This window comes from Hemibagrus wyckioides, unplaced genomic scaffold, assembly GCF_019097595.1.
Source record: "Hemibagrus wyckioides isolate EC202008001 unplaced genomic scaffold, SWU_Hwy_1.0 Contig35, whole genome shotgun sequence".
Classification (NCBI taxonomy): Eukaryota; Metazoa; Chordata; class Actinopteri; order Siluriformes; family Bagridae; genus Hemibagrus; species Hemibagrus wyckioides.
The window spans coordinates 1-20,706 of record NW_026690797.1 but is presented as its reverse complement, the minus strand read 5'-3'; the positions used below and the strand labels follow the sequence as shown (position 1 = coordinate 20,706).

At 39.3% G+C, this 20,706-nt stretch overlaps 10 non-coding genes and 4 pseudogenes across 10 annotated transcripts; all 14 read right to left on the bottom strand.

The window, feature by feature from the left end:
- Window positions 1–1,205: 1,205 nt before the first annotated feature.
- On the bottom strand, window positions 1,206–1,324 carry LOC131350471 (5S ribosomal RNA). Its single transcript, XR_009204254.1, has one exon. It is a non-coding gene; the product is annotated as a 5S ribosomal RNA (ribosomal RNA).
- Window positions 1,325–2,619: 1,295 nt separating this feature from the next.
- LOC131350417 (5S ribosomal RNA) lies at window positions 2,620–2,728 on the bottom strand (annotated as a pseudogene).
- A 1,391-nt stretch (window positions 2,729–4,119) lies between these two features.
- Window positions 4,120–4,229, bottom strand: LOC131350444 (5S ribosomal RNA; annotated as a pseudogene).
- Window positions 4,230–5,524: 1,295 nt separating this feature from the next.
- LOC131350459 (5S ribosomal RNA) lies at window positions 5,525–5,643 on the bottom strand. Its single transcript, XR_009204243.1, has one exon. It is a non-coding gene; the product is annotated as a 5S ribosomal RNA (ribosomal RNA).
- Window positions 5,644–6,942: 1,299 nt separating this feature from the next.
- LOC131350367 (5S ribosomal RNA) lies at window positions 6,943–7,061 on the bottom strand. The gene has a single exon (XR_009204182.1). It is a non-coding gene; the product is annotated as a 5S ribosomal RNA (ribosomal RNA).
- Window positions 7,062–8,352: 1,291 nt separating this feature from the next.
- Window positions 8,353–8,471, bottom strand: LOC131350393 (5S ribosomal RNA). The gene has a single exon (XR_009204207.1). It is a non-coding gene; the product is annotated as a 5S ribosomal RNA (ribosomal RNA).
- A 1,309-nt stretch (window positions 8,472–9,780) lies between these two features.
- Window positions 9,781–9,899, bottom strand: LOC131350448 (5S ribosomal RNA). The gene has a single exon (XR_009204232.1). It is a non-coding gene; the product is annotated as a 5S ribosomal RNA (ribosomal RNA).
- A 1,292-nt stretch (window positions 9,900–11,191) lies between these two features.
- Window positions 11,192–11,311, bottom strand: LOC131350391 (5S ribosomal RNA). The gene has a single exon (XR_009204205.1). It is a non-coding gene; the product is annotated as a 5S ribosomal RNA (ribosomal RNA).
- A 1,384-nt stretch (window positions 11,312–12,695) lies between these two features.
- LOC131350379 (5S ribosomal RNA) lies at window positions 12,696–12,814 on the bottom strand. The gene has a single exon (XR_009204193.1). It is a non-coding gene; the product is annotated as a 5S ribosomal RNA (ribosomal RNA).
- Window positions 12,815–14,115: 1,301 nt separating this feature from the next.
- Window positions 14,116–14,234, bottom strand: LOC131350395 (5S ribosomal RNA). The gene has a single exon (XR_009204208.1). It is a non-coding gene; the product is annotated as a 5S ribosomal RNA (ribosomal RNA).
- Window positions 14,235–15,527: 1,293 nt separating this feature from the next.
- On the bottom strand, window positions 15,528–15,647 carry LOC131350406 (5S ribosomal RNA). Its single transcript, XR_009204219.1, has one exon. It is a non-coding gene; the product is annotated as a 5S ribosomal RNA (ribosomal RNA).
- Window positions 15,648–16,936: 1,289 nt separating this feature from the next.
- On the bottom strand, window positions 16,937–17,053 carry LOC131350422 (5S ribosomal RNA; annotated as a pseudogene).
- A 1,297-nt stretch (window positions 17,054–18,350) lies between these two features.
- LOC131350384 (5S ribosomal RNA) lies at window positions 18,351–18,470 on the bottom strand. The gene has a single exon (XR_009204198.1). It is a non-coding gene; the product is annotated as a 5S ribosomal RNA (ribosomal RNA).
- Window positions 18,471–19,859: 1,389 nt separating this feature from the next.
- Window positions 19,860–19,977, bottom strand: LOC131350420 (5S ribosomal RNA; annotated as a pseudogene).
- Window positions 19,978–20,706: the final 729 nt, after the last annotated feature.

The following is a 20,706-nucleotide window of genomic DNA, read 5'->3' as shown; positions in this document are numbered from 1 at the left end:
AGTCACTCATTCAAGGCCTCAGTTTGCTGTTGGGTGGAGAGGACAACCGCTTCATCCATATCAAACTTTCTGTCTCACCACCTGGAACCCACACGCCCCTCTCCCCCTCTTGGGATTACTAACACTTAATGACATCTTACTCTGCTTAATTTGACAAAATATTTAAACAGGCACGTTGCACGCTGCATCTTAGCTTCTTGCTTTATTTTCATGCCACATCAATAAAACACTTGACATAAGACAGCAGATTGCTGCGAGAGAAAGTAAGGTGTCTTTGAACAGGCTATTACCACTTCATCCACATATACTTTTCTTGCTTCAATTATTACTTCGTTAAAAACAATTCAGAGCAACAATTTAAATGCCGCAACAACTACAAGAGCCACATGTCTGCTCTCTTCTTCTTTGTTCAGGAGTTGGACGATTACCGCCACCAGCTGAACTGGAGAGAGGGGTCAAGCTTCCAACGCTGAGCGAGTGAGAGAGCGTGTGAGTGCGCGCTCTCTCTCTCTCTCTCTCTCTCTCTCTCTCTGCGTTTACAGCATTTGCTAGACGAGTCTATCAAAGGGGATTTTACACAAGTGCTTGAATTGGAAACTTCAGAACATATCTAGAAATAAAGAACACTGTACACAATCTGAACAAACCTGCAACATCCAATTGTTTGTTGGAGCATCTAAGACGCACATGTTATAGTGTAAATGCTACTACTACGACTGTTACGGACAGGAATCATAGTAGTAGTAGTAGCAGTAGTAAGAAAATAATTAAAAATAATAACGAAATACACGAATAAAAGAATAATCACGAGATTGGTATCATCAAGAAATGTGACTATGATATCTGCTACGTGAAGTCCGTCCATTCTAGAAACATACACCTCCAAATAAATAACTTTATGTAAAAAAGTTTCTAAATAAGAAAATAGAATAATAATTGTAGTTTAAAGGAATATGCGAGTGATTGTTTGAATGAATAAATGAATGAATGAATGAATGAATGAATGAATGAATGAATGAAGTGGAAAATAAATAAGGTAGGGATAATTCTGTGATTTGAGCATGAATTTGTGTCGAGGTGATTGATTGCTTGTTGATTTTGTCACATGTGTCTCTGTGTGTGATCTCTGTGTAGTAATAAATGAATGCAAGTTGAAGGTGTTTTTGAGTTTGAAAAGTTGCAGTAGAGACTTTTGACGGTGAAAAAGCTTACAGCACCTGGTATTCCCAGGCGGTCTCCCATCCAAGTACTAACCAGGCCCGACCCTGCTTAGCTTCCGAGATCGGACGAGATCGGGCGTTCTCAGGGTGGTATGGCCGTAAGCGAGAGAGCACTTTCAATAAGGGCTCTTTATAGTGTACGATGTAGATGACTCGCTTCTTTTCTTTTTATTTGATTTATTTTAAAGTCACTCATTCAAGGCCTCAGTTTGCTGTTGGGTGGAGAGAACAACCGCTTCATCCATATCAAACTTTCTGTCTCACCACCTGCAACCCACACGCGCCTCTCCACCTCTTGGGATTACTAACACTTAATGACATCTTACTCTGCTTAATTTGACAAAATATTTAAACAGGCACGTTGCACGCTGCATCTTAGCTTCTTGCTTTATTTTCATGCCACATCAATAAAACACTTGACATAAGACAGAAGATTGCTGCGAGAGAAAGTAAGGTGTCTTTGAACAGGCTATTACCACTTCATCCACATATACTTTTCTTGCTTCAATTATTACTTCGTTAAAAACAATTCAGAGCAACAATTTAAATGCCGCAACAACTACAAGAGCCACATGTCTGCTCTCTTCTTCTTTGTTCAGGAGTTGGACGCATTACACGCCACCAGCTGAACTGGAGAGGGGTCAAGCTTCCAACGCTGAGCCAGTGAGAGAGCGCGTGAGTGCGTGCGCCTCTCTCTCTCTCTCTCTCTCTCTCTCTGCGTTTACAGCATTTGCTAGACGAGTCTATCAAAGTGGGATTTTACACAAGTGCTTGAATTGGAAACTTCAGAACATACCTAGAAATAAAGAACACTGTACACAATCTGAACAAACCTGCAACATCCAATTGTTTGTTGGAGCATCTAAGACGCCATGTTATAGTGTAAATGCTACTACTACGACTGTTACGGACAGGAATCATAGTAGTAGTAGTAGCAGTAGTAAGAAAAATAATTAAAAATAATAACGAAATACACGAATAAAAGAATAATCACGAGATTGGTATCATCAAGAAATGTGACTATGATATCTGCTACGTGAAGTCCGTCCATTCTAGAAACATACAGCCTCCGAAATAAATAACTTTATGAAAGAAAAAGTTTCTAAATAAGAAAATAGAATAATAATTGTAGTTTAAAGGAATATGCGAGTGATTGTTTGAATGAATGAATGAATGAATGAATGAATGAATGAATGAATGAATGAATGAATGAAGTGGAAAATAAATAAGGTAGGGATAATTCTGTGATTTGAGCATGAATTTGTGTCGAGGTGATTGATTGCTTGTTGATTTTGTCACATGTGTCTCTGTGTGTGATCTCTGTGTAGTAATAAATGAATGCAAGTTGAAGGTGTTTTTGAGTTTGAAAAGTTGCAGTAGAGACTTTTGACGGTGAAAAAGCTTACAGCACCTGGTATTCCCAGGCGGTCTCCCATCCAAGTACTAACCAGGCCCGACCCTGCTTAGCTTCCGAGATCGGACGTTCTCAGGGTGGTATGGCCGTAAGCGAGAGAACAGTTTCAATAAGGGCTCTTTATAGTGTACGATGTAGATGACTCCGTTTCTTTTCTTTTCTTTTTTTATTTGATTTATTTTAAAGTCACTCATTCGCGTCTCAGTTTGCTGTTGGGTGGAGAGAACAACCGCTTCATCCATATCAAACTTTCTGTCTCACCACCTGCAACCCACACGCGCCTCTCCACCTCTTGGGATTACTAACACTTAATGACATCTTACTCTGCTTAATTTGACAAAATATTTAAACAGGCACGTTGCACGCTGCATCTCAGCTTCTTGCTTTATTTTCATGCCACATCAATAAAACACTTGACATAACACAGCAGATTGCTGCGAGAGAAAGTAAGGTGTTTTTGAACAGGCTATTACCACTTCATCCACAAATACTTTTCTTGCTTCAATTATTACTTCGTTAAAAACAATTCAGAGCAACAATTTAAATGCCGCAACAACTACAAGAGCCACATGTCTGCTCTCTTCTTCTTTGTTCAGGAGTTGGACGCATTACCGCCACCAGCTGATCTGGAGAGAGGGGTCAAGCTTCCAACGCTGAGCGAGTGAGAGAGCGCGTGAGTGCGTGCGCCTCTCTGTCTCTCTTTCTCTCTCTCTCTCTGTCTCTCTCTGTGTGCGTTTACAGCATTTGCTAGACGAGTCTATCAAAGGGGATTTTACACAAGTGCTTGAATTGGAAACTTCAGAACATATCTAGAAATAAAGAACACTACACAATCTGAACAAACCTGCAACATCCAATTGTTTGTTGGAGCATCTAAGACGCTCATGTTATAGTGTAAATGCTACTACTACGACTGTTACGGACAGGAATCATAGTAGTAGTAGTAGCAGTAGTAAGAAAAATAATTAAAAATAATAACGAAATTCACGAATAAAAGAATAATCACGAGATTGGTATCATCAAGAAATGTGACTATGATATCTGCTACGTGAAGTCCGGCCCATTCTAGAAACATACACCCTCCGAAATAAATAACTTTATGTAAAAAAAGTGACTATGATATCTGCTACGTGAAGTCCGTCCATTCTAGAAACATACAGCCTCCAAATAAATAACTTTCTGTAAAAAAGTTTCTTTATAAGAAAATAGAATAATAATTGTAGTTTAAAGGAATATGCGAGTGATTGTTTGAATGAATGAATGAATGAATGAATGAATGAATGAATGAATGAATGAATGAAGTGGAAAATGAATAAGGTAGGGATAATTCTGTGATTTGAGCATGAATTTGTGTCGAGGTGATTGATTGCTTGTTGATTTTGTCAGATGTGTCTCTGTGTGTGATCTCTGTGTAGTAATAAATGAATGCAAGTTGAAGGTGTTTTTGAGTTTGAAAAGTTGCAGTAGAGACTTTTGACGGTGAAAAGCTTACAGCACCTGGTATCCCCAGGCGGTCTCCCATCCAAGTACTAACCAGGCCCGACCCTCCCTAGCTTCCGAGATCGGGCGCTTCTCAGGGTGGTATGGCCGTTAGCGAGAAAGCAGTTTCAATGAGGGCTCTTTATAGTGTACGATGTAGATGACTCGCTTTTTCTTTTCTTTTTATTTTATTTATTTTAAAGTCACTCATTCGGCCTCAGTTTGCTGTTGGGTGGAGAGAACAACCGCTTCATCCATATCAAACTTTCTGTCTCACCACCTGCAACCCACACGCGCTCTCCACCTCTTGGGATTACTAACACTTAATGACATCTTACTCTGCTTAATTTGACAAAATATTTAAACAGGCACGCTGCCCCCTGCATCTCACCTTCTTGCTTTATTTTCATGCCACATCAATAAAACACTTGACATAAGACAGAAGATTGCTGCGAGAGAAAGGAAGCTGTCTTTGAACAGGCTATTACCACTTCATCCACAAATACTTTTCTTGCTTCAATTATTACTTCGTTAAAAACAATTCAGAGCAACAATTTAAATGCCGCAACAACTACAAGAGCCACATGTCTGCTCTCTTCTTCTTTGTTCAGGAGTTGGACGCATTACCGCCACCAGCTGATCTGGAGAGTCGGGTCAAGCTTCCAACGCTGAGCGAGTGAGAGAGCGCGTGAGTGCGCGCCTCTCTCTCTCTCTCTCTCTCTCTCTCTCTTTACAGCATTTGCTAGACGAGTCTATCAAAGGATTTTACACAAGTGCTTGAATTGGAAACTTCAGAACATATCTAGAAATAAAGAACACTGTACACAATCTGAACAAACCTGCAACATCCAATTGTTTGTTGGAGCATCTAAGACGCTCATGTTATAAGTGCAAATGCTACTACTACGACTGTTACGGACAGGAATCATAGTAGTAGTAGTAGCAGTAGTAAGAAAAATAATTAAAAATAATAACGAAATACACGAATAAAAGAATAATCACGAGATTGGTATCATCAAGAAATGTGACTATGATATCTGCTACGTGAAGTCCGTCCATTCTAGAAACATACACCCTCCGAAATGAATAACTTTATGTAAAAAAAAGTTTCTTCATAAGAAAATAGAATAATAATTGTATTTTAATGGAATATGCGAGTGATTGTTTGAATGAATGAATGAATGAATGAATGAATGAATGAATGAATGAATGAATGAATGAATGAAGTGGAAAATAAATAAGGTAGGGATAATTCTGTGATTTGAGCATGAATTTGTGTCGAGGTGATTGATTGCTTGTTGATTTTGTCACATGTGTCTCTGTGTGTGATCTCTGTGTAGTAATAAATGAATGCAAGTTGAAGGTGTTTTTGAGTTTGAAAAGTTGCAGTAGAGACTTTTGACGGTGAATAAGCTTACAGCACCTGGTATTCCCAGGCGGTCTCCCATCCAAGTACTAACCAGGCCCGACCCTGCTTAGCTTCCGAGATCGGACGAGATCGGGCGTTCTCAGGGTGGTATGGCCGTAAGCGAGAGAGCACTTTCAATAAGGGCTCTTTATAGTGTACGATGTAGATGACTCGCTTTTTCTTTTTTTATTTGATTTATTTTAAAGTCACTCATTCAAGGCTCTCAGTTAGCTGTTGGGTGGAGAGAACATCCGCTTCATCCATATCAAACTTTCTGTCTCACCACCTGCAACCCACACGCCTCTCCACCTCTTGGGATTACTAACACTTAATGACATCTTACTCTGCTTAATTTGACAAAATATTTAAACAGGCACGTTGCACGCTGCATCTTAGCTTCTTGCTTTATTTTCATGCCACATCAATAAAACACTTGACATAACACAGCAGATTGCTGCGAGAGAAAGTAAGGTGTCTTTGAACAGGCTATTACCACTTCATCCACATATACTTTTCTTGCTTCAATTATTACTTCGTTAAAAACAATTCAGAGCAACAATTTAAATGCCGCAACAACTACAAGAGCCACATGTCTGCTCTCTTCTTCTTTGTTCAGGAGTTGGACGCATTACCGCCACCAGCTGAACTGGAGAGAGGGGTCAAGCTTCCAACGCTGAAGCCAGTGAGAGAGCGCGTGAGTGCGCGCGCCTCTCTCTCTCTCTCTCTCTCTCTCTCTCTCTGCGTTTACAGCATTTGCTAGACGAGTCTATCAAAGGATTTTACACAAGTGGTTGAATTGGAAACGTCAGAACATATCTAGAAATAAAGAACACTGTACACAATCTGAACAAACCTGCAACATCCAATTGTTTGTTGGAGCATCTAAGACGCCATGTTATAAGTAAATGCTACTACTACGACTGTTACGGACAGGAATCATAGTAGTAGTAGTAGCAGTAGTAAGAAAATAATTAAAAATAATAACGAAATACACGAATAAAAGAATAATCACGAGATTGGTATCATCAAGAAATGTGACTATGATATCTGCTACGTGAAGTCCGTCCATTCTAGAAACATACAGCCTCCAAATAAATAACTTTATGTAAAAAAAAAGTTTCTAAATTAGAAAATAGAATAATAATTGTAGTTTAAAGGAATATGCGAGTGATTGTTTGAATGAATGAATGAATGAATGAATGAATGAATGAATGAATGAATGAATGAATGAATGAAGTGGAAAATAAATAAGGTAGGGATAATTCTGTGATTTGAGCATGAATTTGTGTCGAGGTGATTGATTGCTTGTTGATTTTGTCACATGTGTCTCTGTGTGTGATCTCTGTGTAGTAATAAATGAATGCAAGTTGAAGGTGTTTTTGAGTTTGAAAAGTTGCAGTAGAGACTTTTGACGGTGAAAAAGCTTACAGCACCTGGTATTCCCAGGCGGTCTCCCATCCAAGTACTAACCAGGCCCGACCCTGCTTAGCTTCCGAGATCGGACGAGATCGGGCGCTCTCAGGGTGGTATGGCCGTTAGCGAGAAAGCAGTTTCAATGAGGGCTCTTTATAGTGTACGATGTAGATGACTCGCTTTTTCTTTTTTTTATTTGATTTATTTTAAAGTCACTCATTCGCGTCTCAGTTTGCTGTTGGGTGGAGAGAACAACCGCTTCATCCATATCAAACTTTCTGTCTCACCACCTGCAACCCACACGCGCCTCTCCACCTCTTGGGATTACTAACACTTAATGACATCTTACTCTGCTTAATTTGACAAAATATTTAAACAGGCACGCTGCACGCTGCATCTTAGCTTCTTGCTTTATTTTCATGCCACATCACTAAAACACTTGTCATACGACAGCAGATAGCGGAGAGAGAAAGTAAGGTGTCTTTGAACAGGCTATTACCACTTCATCCACAAATACTTTTCTTGCTTCAATTATTACTTCGTTAAAAACAATTCAGAGCAACAATTTAAATGCCGCAACAACTACAAGAGCCACATGTCTGCTCTCTTCTTCTTTGTTCAGGAGTTGGACGCATTACACGCCACCAGCTGAACTGGAGAGAGGGGTCAAGCTTCCAACGCTGAAGCCAGTGAGAGAGCGCGTGAGTGCGTGCGCCTCTCTCTCTCTCTCTCTCTCTCTCTCTCTGCGTTTACAGCATTTGCTAGACGAGTCTATCAAAGGATTTTACACAAGTGCTTGAATTGGAAACTTCAGAACATATCTAGAAATAAAGAACACTGTACACAATCTGAACAAACCTGCAACATCCAATTGTTTGTTGGAGCATCTAAGACGCCATGTTATAGTGTAAATGCTACTACTACGACTGTTACGGACAGGAATCATAGTAGTAGTAGTAGCAGTAGTAAGAAAAATAATTAAAAATAATAACGAAATACACGAATAAAAGAATAATCACGAGATTGGTATCATCAAGAAATGTGACTATGATATCTGCTACGTGAAGTCCGTCCATTCTAGAAACATACAGCCTCCCAAATAAATAACTTTATGTAAAAAAGTTTCTAAATAAGAAAATAGAATAATAATTGTAGTTTAAAGGAATATGCGAGTGATTGTTTGAATGAATGAATGAATGAATGAATGAATGAATGAATGAATGAATGAATGAAGTGGAAAATAAATAAGGTAGGGATAATTCTGTGATTTGAGCATGAATTTGTGTCGAGGTGATTGATTGCTTGTTGATTTTGTCACATGTGTCTCTGTGTGTGATCTCTGTGTAGTAATAAATGAATGCAAGTTGAAGGTGTTTTTGAGTTTGAAAAGTTGCAGTAGAGACTTTTGACGGTGAAAAAGCTTACAGCACCTGGTATTCCCAGGCGGTCTCCCATCCAAGTACTAACCAGGCCCGACCCTGCTTAGCTTCCGAGATCGGACGAGATCGCGCGCTCTCAGGGTGGTATGGCCGTAGTTTAGAGAGCAGTTTCAATAAGGGCTCTTTATAGTGTACGATGTAGATGACTCGCTTTTCTTTTCTTTTTATTTGATTTATTTTAAAGTCACTCATTCGCCTCAGTTTGCTGTTGGGTGGAGAGAACAACCGCTTCATCCATATCAAACTTTCTGTCTCACCACCTGCAACCCACACGCCTCTCCACCTCTTGGGATTACTAACACTTAATGACATCTTACTCTGCTTAATTTGACAAAATATTTAAACAGGCACGTTGCACGCTGCATCTTAGCTTCTTGCTTTATTTTCATGCCACATCAATAAAACACTTGACATAAGACAGCAGATTGCTGCGAGAGAAAGTAAGGTGTCTTTGAACAGGCTATTACCACTTCATCCACAAATACTTTTCTTGCTTCAATTATTACTTCGTTAAAAACAATTCAGAGCAACAATTTAAATGCCGCAACAACTACAAGAGCCACATGTCTGCTCTCTTCTTCTTTGTTCAGGAGTTGGACGCATTACCGCCACCAGCTGAACTGGAGAGAGGGGTCAAGCTTCCAACGCTGAGCGAGTGAGAGAGCGCGTGAGTGCGTGCGCCTCTCTCTCTCTCTCTCTCTCTCTCTCTCTGCGTTTACAGCATTTGCTAGACGAGTCTATCAAAGGGATTTTACACAAGTGCTTGAATTGGAAACTTCAGAACATATCTAGAAATAAAGAACACTGTACACAATCTGAACAAACCTGCAACATCCAATTGTTTGTTGGAGCATCTAAGACGCCATGTTATAGTGTAAATGCTACTACTACGACTGTTACGGACAGGAATCATAGTAGTAGTAGTAGCAGTAGTAAGAAAAATAATTAAAAATAATAACGAAATACACGAATAAAAGAATAATCACGAGATTGGTATCATCAAGAAATGTGACTATGATATCTGCTACGTGAAGTCCGTCCATTCTAGAAACATACAGCCTCCGAAATAAATAACTTTATGTAAAAAAAAGTTTCTTAATAAGAAAATAGAATAATAATTGTAGTTTAAAGGAATATGCGAGTGATTGTTTGAATGAATGAATGAATGAATGAATGAATGAATGAATGAATGAATGAATGAATGAATGAATGAATGAATGAAGTGGAAAATAAATAAGGTAGGGATAATTCTGTGATTTGAGCATGAATTTGTGTCGAGGTGATTGATTGCTTGTTGATTTTGTCACATGTGTCTCTGTGTGTGATCTCTGTGTAGTAATAAATGAATGCAAGTTGAAGGTGTTTTTGAGTTTGAAAAGTTGCAGTAGAGACTTTTGACGGTGAAAAAGCTTACAGCACCTGGTATTCCCAGGCGGTCTCCCATCCAAGTACTAACCAGGCCCGACCCTGCTTAGCTTCCGAGATCGGACGAGATCGGGCGTTCTCAGGGTGGTATGGCCGTAAGCGAGAGAGCAGTTTCAATAAGGGCTCTTTATAGTGTACGATGTAGATGACTCGCTTTTCTTTTTCTTTTTTATTTGATTTATTTTAAAGTCACTCATTCAAGGCCTCAGTTTGCTGTTGGGTGGAGAGAACAACCGCTTCATCCATATCAAACTTTCTGTCTCACCACCTGCAACCCACACGCCTCTCCACCTCTTGGGATTACTAACACTTAATGACATCTTACTCTGCTTAATTTGACAAAATATTTAAACAGGCACGTTGCACGCTGCATCTTAGCTTCTTGCTTTATTTTCATGCCACATCAATAAAACACTTGACATAAGACAGCAGATTGCTGCGAGAGAAAGTAAGGTGTCTTTGAACAGGCTATTACCACTTCATCCACAAATACTTTTCTTGCTTCAATTATTACTTCGTTAAAAACAATTCAGAGCAACAATTTAAATGCCGCAACAACTACAAGAGCCACATGTCTGCTCTCTTCTTCTTTGTTCAGGAGTTGGACGCATTACACGCCACCAGCTGAACTGGAGAGAGGGGTCAAGCTTCCAACGCTGAGCGAGTGAGAGAGCGCGTGAGTGCGTGCGCTCTCTCTCTCTCTGTCTCTCTCTCTGCGTTTACAGCATTTGCTAGACGAGTCTATCAAAGAGGATTTTACACAAGTGCTTGAATTGGAAACTTCAGAACATATCTAGAAATAAAGAACACTGTACACAATCTGAACAAACCTGCAACATCCAATTGTTTGTTGGAGCATCTAAGACGCCATGTTATAGGTAAATGCTACTACTACGACTGTTACGGACAGGAATCATAGTAGTAGTAGTAGCAGTAGTAAGAAAATAATTAAAAATAATAACGAAATACACGAATAAAAGAATAATCACGAGATTGGTATCATCAAGAAATGTGACTATGATATCTGCTACGTGAAGTCCATTCCATTCTAGAAACATACAGCCTCCTAAATAAATAACTTTATGTAAAAAAGTTTCTAAATAAGAAAATAGAATAATAATTGTAGTTTAAAGGAATATGCGAGTGATTGTTTGAATGAATGAATGAATGAATGAATGAATGAATGAATGAATGAATGAATGAATGAAGTGGAAAATAAATAAGGTAGGGATAATTCTGTGATTTGAGCATGAATTTGTGTCGAGGTGATTGATTGCTTGTTGATTTTGTCACATGTGTCTCTGTGTGTGATCTCTGTGTAGTAATAAATGAATGCAAGTTGAAGGTGTTTTTGAGTTTGAAAAGTTGCAGTAGAGACTTTTGACGGTGAAAAAGCTTACAGCACCTGGTATTCCCAGGCGGTCTCCCATCCAAGTACTAACCAGGCCCGACTCCTGCTTAGCTTCCGAGATCGGACGAGATCGGGCGCTCTCAGGGTGGTATGGCCGTAAGTTTAGAGAGCAGTTTCAATAAGGGCTCTTTATAGTGTACGATGTAGATGACTCGCTTTCTTTTCTTTTTTTATTTGATTTATTTTAAAGTCACTCATTCAAGGCCTCAGTTTGCTGTTGGGTGGAGAGAACAACCGCTTCATCCATATCAAACTTTCTGTCTCACCACCTGCAACCCACACGCCTCTCCACCTCTTGGGATTACTAACACTTAATGACATCTTACTCTGCTTAATTTGACAAAATATTTAAACAGGCACGTTGCACGCTGCATCTTAGCTTCTTGCTTTATTTTCATGCCACATCAATAAAACACTTGACATAACACAGCAGATTGCTGCGAGAGAAAGTAAGGTGTTTTTGAACAGGCTATTACCACTTCATCCACAAATACTTTTCTTGCTTCAATTATTACTTCGTTAAAAACAATTCAGAGCAACAATTTAAATGCCGCAACAACTACAAGAGCCACATGTCTGCTCTCTTCTTCTTTGTTCAGGAGTTGGACGCATTACCGCCACCAGCTGAACTGGAGAGAGGGGTCAAGCTTCCAACGCTGAGCGAGTGAGAGAGCGTGAGTGCGTGCGCTCTCTCTCTCTCTCTCTCTCTCTCTCTCTCTCTCTCTCTCTCTGCGTTTACAGCATTTGCTAGACGAGTCTATCAAAGGATTTTACACAAGTGCTTGAATTGGAAACTTCAGAACATATCTAGAAATAAAGAACACTGTACACAATCTGAACAAACCTGCAACATCCAATTGTTTGTTGGAGCATCTAAGACGCTCATGTTATAGTGTAAATGCTACTACTACGACTGTTACGGACAGGAATCATAGTAGTAGTAGTAGCAGTAGTAAGAAAAATAATTAAAAATAATAACGAAATACACGAATAAAAGAATAATCACGAGATTGGTATCATCAAGAAATGTGACTATGATATCTGCTACGTGAAGTCCGTCCATTCTAGAAACATACACCCTCCGAAATAAATAACTTTATGTAAAAAAAAATGACTATGATATCTGCTACGTGAAGTCCGTCCATTCTAGAAACATACAGCCTCCGAAATAAATAACTTTATGTAAAAAAGTTTCTAAATAAGAAAATAGAATAATTATTGTAGTTTAAAGGAATATGCGAGTGATTGTTTGAAGGAATGAATGAATGAATGAATGAATGAATGAATGAATGAATGAATGAAGTGGAAAATAAATAAGGTAGGGATAATTCTGTGATTTGAGCATGAATTTGTGTCGAGGTGATTGATTGCTTGTTGATTTTGTCACATGTGTCTCTGTGTGTGATCTCTGTGTAGTAATAAATGAATGCAAGTTGAAGGTGTTTTTGAGTTTGAAAAGTTGCAGTAGAGACTTTTGACGGTGAAAAGCTTACAGCACCTGGTAGTCCCAGGCGGTCTCCCATCCAAGTACTAACCAGGCCCGACCCTGCTTAGCTTCCGAGATCGGACGAGATCGGGCGTTCTCAGGGTGGTATGGCCGTAAGCGAGAAAGCAGTTTCAATAAGGTCTCTTTATAGTGTACGATGTAGATGACTCGGATTCTTTACTTTTTTAAATTGAGTTATTTTAATGACACTCATTCAAGGCCTCAGTTTGCTGTTGGGTGTAGAGAACGACCGCTTCATTCATATCAAACTTTCTGTCTCACCACCTGCAACCCACACGCGCCTCCACCTCTTGCGATTACTAACACTTAATGACATCTTACTCTGCTTAATTTGACAAAATATTTAAACAGGCACGCTGCACGCTGCATCTCAGCTTCTTGCTTTATTTTCATGTCACATCAATAAAACACTACACATAAGACAGCAGATTGCTGCGAGAGAAAGTAAGGTGTCTTTGAACAGGCTATTACCACTTCATCCACAAATACTTTTCTTGCTTCAATTATTACTTCGTTAAAAACAATTCAGAGCAACAATTTAAATGCCGCAACAACTACAAGAGCCACATGTCTGCTCTCTTCTTCTTTGTTCAGGAGTTGGACGACACGCCACCAGCTGAACTGGAGAGAGGGGTCAAGCTTCCAACGCTGAAGCCAGTGAGAGAGCGCGTGAGTGCGTGCGCCTCTCTCTCTCTCTCTCTCTCTCTCTCTGCGTTTACAGCATTTGCTAGACGAGTCTATCAAAGGATTTTACACAAGTGCTTGAATTGGAAACTTCAGAACATATCTAGAAATAAAGAACACTGTACACAATCTGAACAAACCTGCAACATCCAATTGTTTGTTGGAGCATCTAAGACGCCATGTTATAAGGTAAATGCTACTACTACGACTGTTACGGACAGGAATCATAGTAGTAGTAGTAGCAGTAGTAAGAAAAATAATTAAAAATAATAACGAAATACACGAATAAAAGAATAATCACGAGATTGGTATCATCAAGAAATGTGACTATGATATCTGCTACGTGAAGTCCGTCCATTCTAGAAACATACAGCCTCCGAAATAAATAACTTTATGTAAAAAAAAAGTTTCTAAATTAGAAAATAGAATAATAATTGTAGTTTAAAGGAATATGCGAGTGATTGTTTGAATGAATGAATGAATGAATGAATGAATGAATGAATGAATGAATGAATGAATGAATGAATGAAGTGGAAAATAAATAAGGTAGGGATAATTCTGTGATTTGAGCATGAATTTGTGTCGAGGTGATTGATTGCTTGTTGATTTTGTCACATGTGTCTCTGTGTGTGATCTCTGTGTAGTAATAAATGAATGCAAGTTGAAGGTGTTTTTGAGTTTGAAAAGTTGCAGTAGAGACTTTTGACGGTGAAAAAGCTTACAGCACCTGGTATTCCCAGGCGGTCTCCCATCCAAGTACTAACCAGGCCCGACCCTGCTTAGCTTCCGAGATCGGACGAGATCGCGCGTTCTCAGGGTGGTATGGCCGTAGTTTAGAGAGCAGTTTCAATAAGGGCTCTTTATAGTGTACGATGTAGATGACTCGCTTCTTTTCTTTTTCTTTTTATTTGATTTATTTTAAAGTCACTCATTCAAGGCCTCAGTTTGCTGTTGGGTGGAGAGAACAACCGCTTCATCCATATCAAACTTTCTGTCTCACCACCTGCAACCCACACGCCTCTCCACCTCTTGGGATTACTAACACTTAATGACATCTTACTCTGCTTAATTTGACAAAATATTTAAACAGGCACGTTGCACGCTGCATCTTAGCTTCTTGCTTTATTTTCATGCCACATCAATAAAACACTTGACATAAGACAGCAGATTGCTGCGAGAGAAAGTAAGGTGTCTTTGAACAGGCTATTACCACTTCATCCACAAATACTTTTCTTGCTTCAATTATTACTTCGTTAAAAACAATTCAGAGCAACAATTTAAATGCCGCAACAACTACAAGAGCCACATGTCTGCTCTCTTCTTCTTTGTTCAGGAGTTGGACGCATTACCGCCACCAGCTGAACTGGAGAGAGGGGTCAAGCTTCCAACGCTGAGCGAGTGAGAGAGCGCGTGAGTGCGTGCGCCTCTCTCTCTCTCTCTCTCTCTCTCTGCGTTTACAGCATTTGCTAGACGAGTCTATCAAAGGATTTTACACAAGTGCTTGAATTGGAAACTTCAGAACATATCTAGAAATAAAGAACACTGTACACAATCTGAACAAACCTGCAACATCCAATTGTTTGTTGGAGCATCTAAGACACCCACGTTATAAGTGCAAATGCTACTACTACGACTGTTACGGACAGGAATCATAGTAGTAGTAGTAGCAGTAGTAAGAAAAATAATTAAAAATAATAACGAAATACACGAATAAAAGAATAATCACGAGATTGGTATCATCAAGAAATGTGACTATGATATCTGCTACGTGAAGTCCGTCCATTCTAGAAACATACTCCCTCCAAATAAATAACTTTATGTAAAAAAGTCTCTTAATAAGAAAAGAGAATAATAATTGTAGTTTAAAGGAATATGCGAGTGATTGTTTGAATGAATGAATGAATGAATGAATGAATGAATGAATGAATGAATGAATGAATGAAGTGGAAAATAAATAAGGTAGGGATAATTCTGTGATTTGAGCATGAATTTGTGTCGAGGTGATTGATTGCTTGTTGATTTTGTCACATGTGTCTCTGTGTGTGATCTCTGTGTAGTAATAAATGAATGCAAGTTGAAGGTGTTTTTGAGTTTGAAAAGTTGCAGTAGAGACTTTTGACGGTGAAAAGCTTACAGCACCTGGTATTCCCAGGCGGTCTCCCCATCCAAGTACTAACCAGGCCCGACCCTGCTTAGCTTCCGAGATCGGACGAGATCGGGCGTTCTCAGGGTGGTATGGCCGTAGTTTAGAGAGCAGTTTCAATAAGGGCTCTTTATAGTGTACGATGTAGATGACTCGCTTTTTCTTTTCTTTTTTATTTGATTTATTTTAAAGTCACTCATTCAAGGCCTCAGTTTGCTGTTGGGTGGAGAGAACAACCGCTTCATCCATATCAAACTTTCTGTCTCACCACCTGCAACCCACACGCGCTCTCCACCTCTTGGGATTACTAACACTTAATGACATCTTACTCTGCTTAATTTGACAAAATATTTAAACAGGCACGTTGCACGCTGCATCTCAGCTTCTTGCTTTATTTTCATGCCACATCAATAAAACACTTGACATAAGACAGCAGATTGCTGCGAGAGAAAGTAAGGTGTCTTTGAACAGGCTATTACCACTTCATCCACAAATACTTTTCTTGCTTCAATTATTACTTCGTTAAAAACAATTCAGAGCAACAATTTAAATGCCGCAACAACTACAAGAGCCACATGTCTGCTCTCTTCTTCTTTGTTCAGGAGTTGGACGCATTACCGCCACCAGCTGAACTGGAGAGAGGGGTCAAGCTTCCAACGCGAAGCGAGTGAGAGAGCGCGTGAGTGCGTGCGCTCTCTCTCTCTCTCTCTCTCTCTCTCTGCGTTTACAGCATTTGCTAGACGAGTCTATCAGAAGCGATGGTACACAAGTGCTTGAATTGGAAACTTCAGAACATATCTAGAAATAAAGAACACTGGACACAATCTGAACAAACCTGCAACATCCAATTGTTTGTTGGAGCATCTAAGACGCCATGTTATAGTGTAAATGCTCCTACTACGACTGTTACGGACAGGAATCATAGTAGTAGTAGTAGCAGTAGTAAGAAAAATAATTAAAAATAATAACGAAATACACGAATAAAAGAATAATCACGAGATTGGTATCATCAAGAAATGTGACTATGATATCTGCTACGTGAAGTCCGTCCATTCTAGAAACATACACCCTCCAAATAAATAACTTTATGTAAAAAAGTTTCTAAATAAGAAAATAGAATAATAATTGTAGTTTAAAGGAATATGCGAGTGATTGTTTGAATGAATAAATGAATGAATGAATGAATGAATGAATGAATGAATGAATGAAGTGGAAAATAAATAAGGTAGGGATAATTCTGTGATTTGAGCATGAATTTGTGTCGAGGTGATTGATTGCTTGTTGATTTTGTCACATGTGTCTCTGTGTGTGATCTCTGTGTAGTAATAAATGAATGCAAGTTGAAGGTGTTTTTGAGTTTGAAAAGTTGCAGTAGAGACTTTTGACGGTGAAAAGCTTACAGCGCCTGGTATTCCCAGGCGGTCTCCCATCCAAGTACTAAGCGGGCCCGTACCTGCTTAGCTTCCGAGCTCGGACGAGATCGGGCGCTCAGGGTGGTATGGCCGTAAGTTTAGAGAGCACTTTCAATAAGGGCTCTTTATAGTGTACGATGTAGATGACTCGCTTTTCTTTTCTTTTTATTTGATTTATTTTAAAGTCACTCATTCAAGGCCTCAGTTTGCTGTTGGGTGGAGAGAACAACCGCTTCATCCATATCAAACTTTCTGTCTCACCACCTGCAACCCACACGCGCTCTTCACCTCTTGGGATTACTAACACTTAATGACATCTTACTCTGCTTAATTTGACAAAATATTTAAACAGGCACGTTGCACGCTGCATCTTAGCTTCTTGCTTTATTTTCATGCCACATCAATAAAACACTTGACATACAGCAGATTGCTGCGAGAGAAAGTAAGGTGTCTTTGAACAGGCTATTACCACTTCATCCACATATACTTTTCTTGCTTCAATTATTACTTCGTTAAAAACAATTCAGAGCAACAATTTAAATGCCGCAACAACTACAAGAGCCACATGTCTGCTCTCTTCTTCTTTGTTCAGGAGTTGGACGCATTACACGCCACCAGCTGAACTGGAGAGAGGGGTCAAGCTTCCAACGCTGAGCCAGTGAGAGAGCGCGTGAGTGCGTGCGCCTCTCTCTCTCTCTCTCTCTCTCTCTCTCTGCAGCAGGCATTTGCTAGACGAGTCTATCAAAGGGGATTTTACACAAGTGCTTGAATTGGAAACTTCAGAACATATCTAGAAATAAAGAACACTGTACACAATCTGAACAAACCTGCAACATCCAATTGTTTGTTGGAGCATCTAAGACGCCATGTGATAGTGTAAATGCTACTACTACGACTGTTACGGACAGGAATCATAGTAGTAGTAGTAGCAGTAGTAAGAAAATAATTAATAATACAAACTAAATCCACAAAAAAAAGAATATTCACGAGATAGGTATCATCAAGAAATGTGACTATGATATCTGCTACGTGAAGTCGGACCATTCTAGAAACATACAGCCTCCAAATAAATAACTTTATGTAATAAAAGGTTTCTTAATAAGAAAATAGAATAATAATTGTAGTTTAAAGGAATATGCGAGTGATTGTTTGAATGAATAAATGAATGAATGAATGAATGAATGAATGAATGAATGAATGAATGAATGAAGTGGAAAATAAATAAGGTAGGGATAATTCAGTGATTTGAGCATGAATTTGTGTCGAGGTGATTGATTGCTTGTTGATTTTGTCACATGTGTCTCTGTGTGTGATCTCTGTGTAGTAATAAATGAATGCAAGTTGAAGGTGTTTTTGAGTTTGAAAAGTTGCAGTAGAGACTTTTGACGGTGAAAAAGCTTACAGCACCTGGTATTCCCAGGCGGTCTCCCATCCAAGTACTAACCAGGCCCGACTCCTGCTTAGCTTCCGAGATCGGACGAGATCGGGCGTTCTCAGGGTGGTATGGCCGTAAGCGAGAGAGCAGTTTCAATAAGGGCTCTTTATAGTGTACGATGTAGATGACTCGCTTTTCTTTTTCTTTTTATTTGATTTATTTTAAAGTCACTCATTCAAGGCCTCAGTTTGCTGTTGGGTGGAGAGAACAACCGCTTCATCCATATCAAACTTTCTGTCTCACCACCTGCAACCCACACGCGCCTCTCCACCTCTTGGGATTACTAACACTTAATGACATCTTACTCTGCTTAATTTGACAAAATATTTAAACAGGCACGCTGCACGCTGCATCTCAGCTTCTTGCTTAATTTTGATGCCACATCAATAAAACACTTGACATAAGACAGCAGATTGCTGCGAGAGAAAGTAAGGTGTCTTTGAACAGGCTATTACCACTTCATCCACAAATACTTTTCTTGCTTCAATTATTACTTCGTTAAAAACAATTCAGAGCAACAATTTAAATGCCGCAACAACTACAAGAGCCACATGTCTGCTCTCTTCTTCTTTGTTCAGGAGTTGGACGACATTACCGCCACCAGCTGAACTGGAGAGAGGGGTCAAGCTTCCAACGCTGAGCGAGTGAGAGAGCGCGTGAGTGCGCTCTCTCTCTCTCTCTCTCTCTCTCTCTCTCTCTCTCTCTCTCTCTCTGCGTTTACAGCATTTGCTAGACGAGTCTATCAAAGGATTTTACACAAGTGCTTGAATTGGAAACTTCAGAACATATCTAGAAATAAAGAACACTGTACACAATCTGAACAAACCTGCAACATCCAATTGTTTGTTGGAGCATCTAAGACGCTCATGTTATAAGTGTAAATGCTACTACTACGACTGTTACGGACAGGAATCATAGTAGTAGTAGTAGCAGTAGTAAGAAAAATAATTAAAAATAATAACGAAATACACGAATAAAAGAATAATCACGAGATTGGTATCATCAAGAAATGTGACTATGATATCTGCTACGTGAAGTCCGTCCATTCTAGAAACATACACCCTCAAATAAATAAATAACTTTATGTAAAAAAAGTGACTATGATATCTGCTACGTGAAGTCCATTCCATTCTAGAAACATACAGCCTCCAAATAAATAACTTTATGTAAAAAGGTTCTTAATAAGAAAATAGAATAATAATTGTAGTTTAAAGGAATATGCGAGTGATTGTTTGAATGAATGAATGAATGAATGAATGAATGAATGAATGAATGAATGAATGAAGTGGAAAATAAATAAGGTAGGGATAATTCTGTGATTTGAGCATGAATTTGTGTCGAGGTGATTGATTGCTTGTTGATTTTGTCACATGTGTCTCTGTGTGTGATCTCTGTGTAGTAATAAATGAATGCAAGTTGAAGGTGTTTTTGAGTTTGAAAAGTTGCAGTAGAGACTTTGACGGTGAAAAAGCTTACAGCACCTGGTATTCCCAGGCGGTCTCCCATCCAAGTACTAACCAGGCCCGACCCGGCTTAGCTTCTGAGATCGGACGAGAACGGGCGTTCTCAGGGTGGTATGGCCGTAGCTTAGAAAGCAGTTTCAATAAGGGCTCTTTATAGTGTACGATGTAGATGACTCGCTCTTTTCTTTTCTTTTTTTATTTGATTTATTTTAAAGTCACTCATTCAAGGCCTCAGTTTGCTGTTGGGTGGATAGAACAACTGCTTCATCCATATGAAACTTTCTGTCTCACCACCTGCAACCCTCACACGCGTCTGCACGTGTTGGGATTACTAACTCTTAATGACATCTTACTCTGCTTAATTTGACAAAATATTTAAACAGGCACGTTGCACGCTGCATCTCAGCTTCTTGCTTTATTTTCATGCCACATCAATAAAACACTTGACATAAGACAGCAGATTGCTGCGTAGAGAAAGTAAGGTGTTTTTGAACAGGCTTTTACCACTTCATCCACAAATACTTTTCTTGCTTCAATTATTACTTCGTTAAAAACAATTCAGAGCAACAATTTAAATGCCGCAACAACTACAAGAGCCACATGTCTGCTCTCTTCTTCTTTGTTCAGGAGTTGGACGCATTACCGCCACCAGCTGAACTGGAGAGAGGGGTCGCTTCCAACGCGAGCGAGTGAGAGAGCGCGCGTGAGTGCGCTTCTCTCTCTCTCTCTCTCTCTCTGCGTTTACAGCATTTGCTAGACGAGTCTATCAAAGGATTTTACACAAGTGCTTGAATTGGAAACTTCAGAACATATCTAGAAATAAAGAACACTGTACACAATCTGAACAAACCTG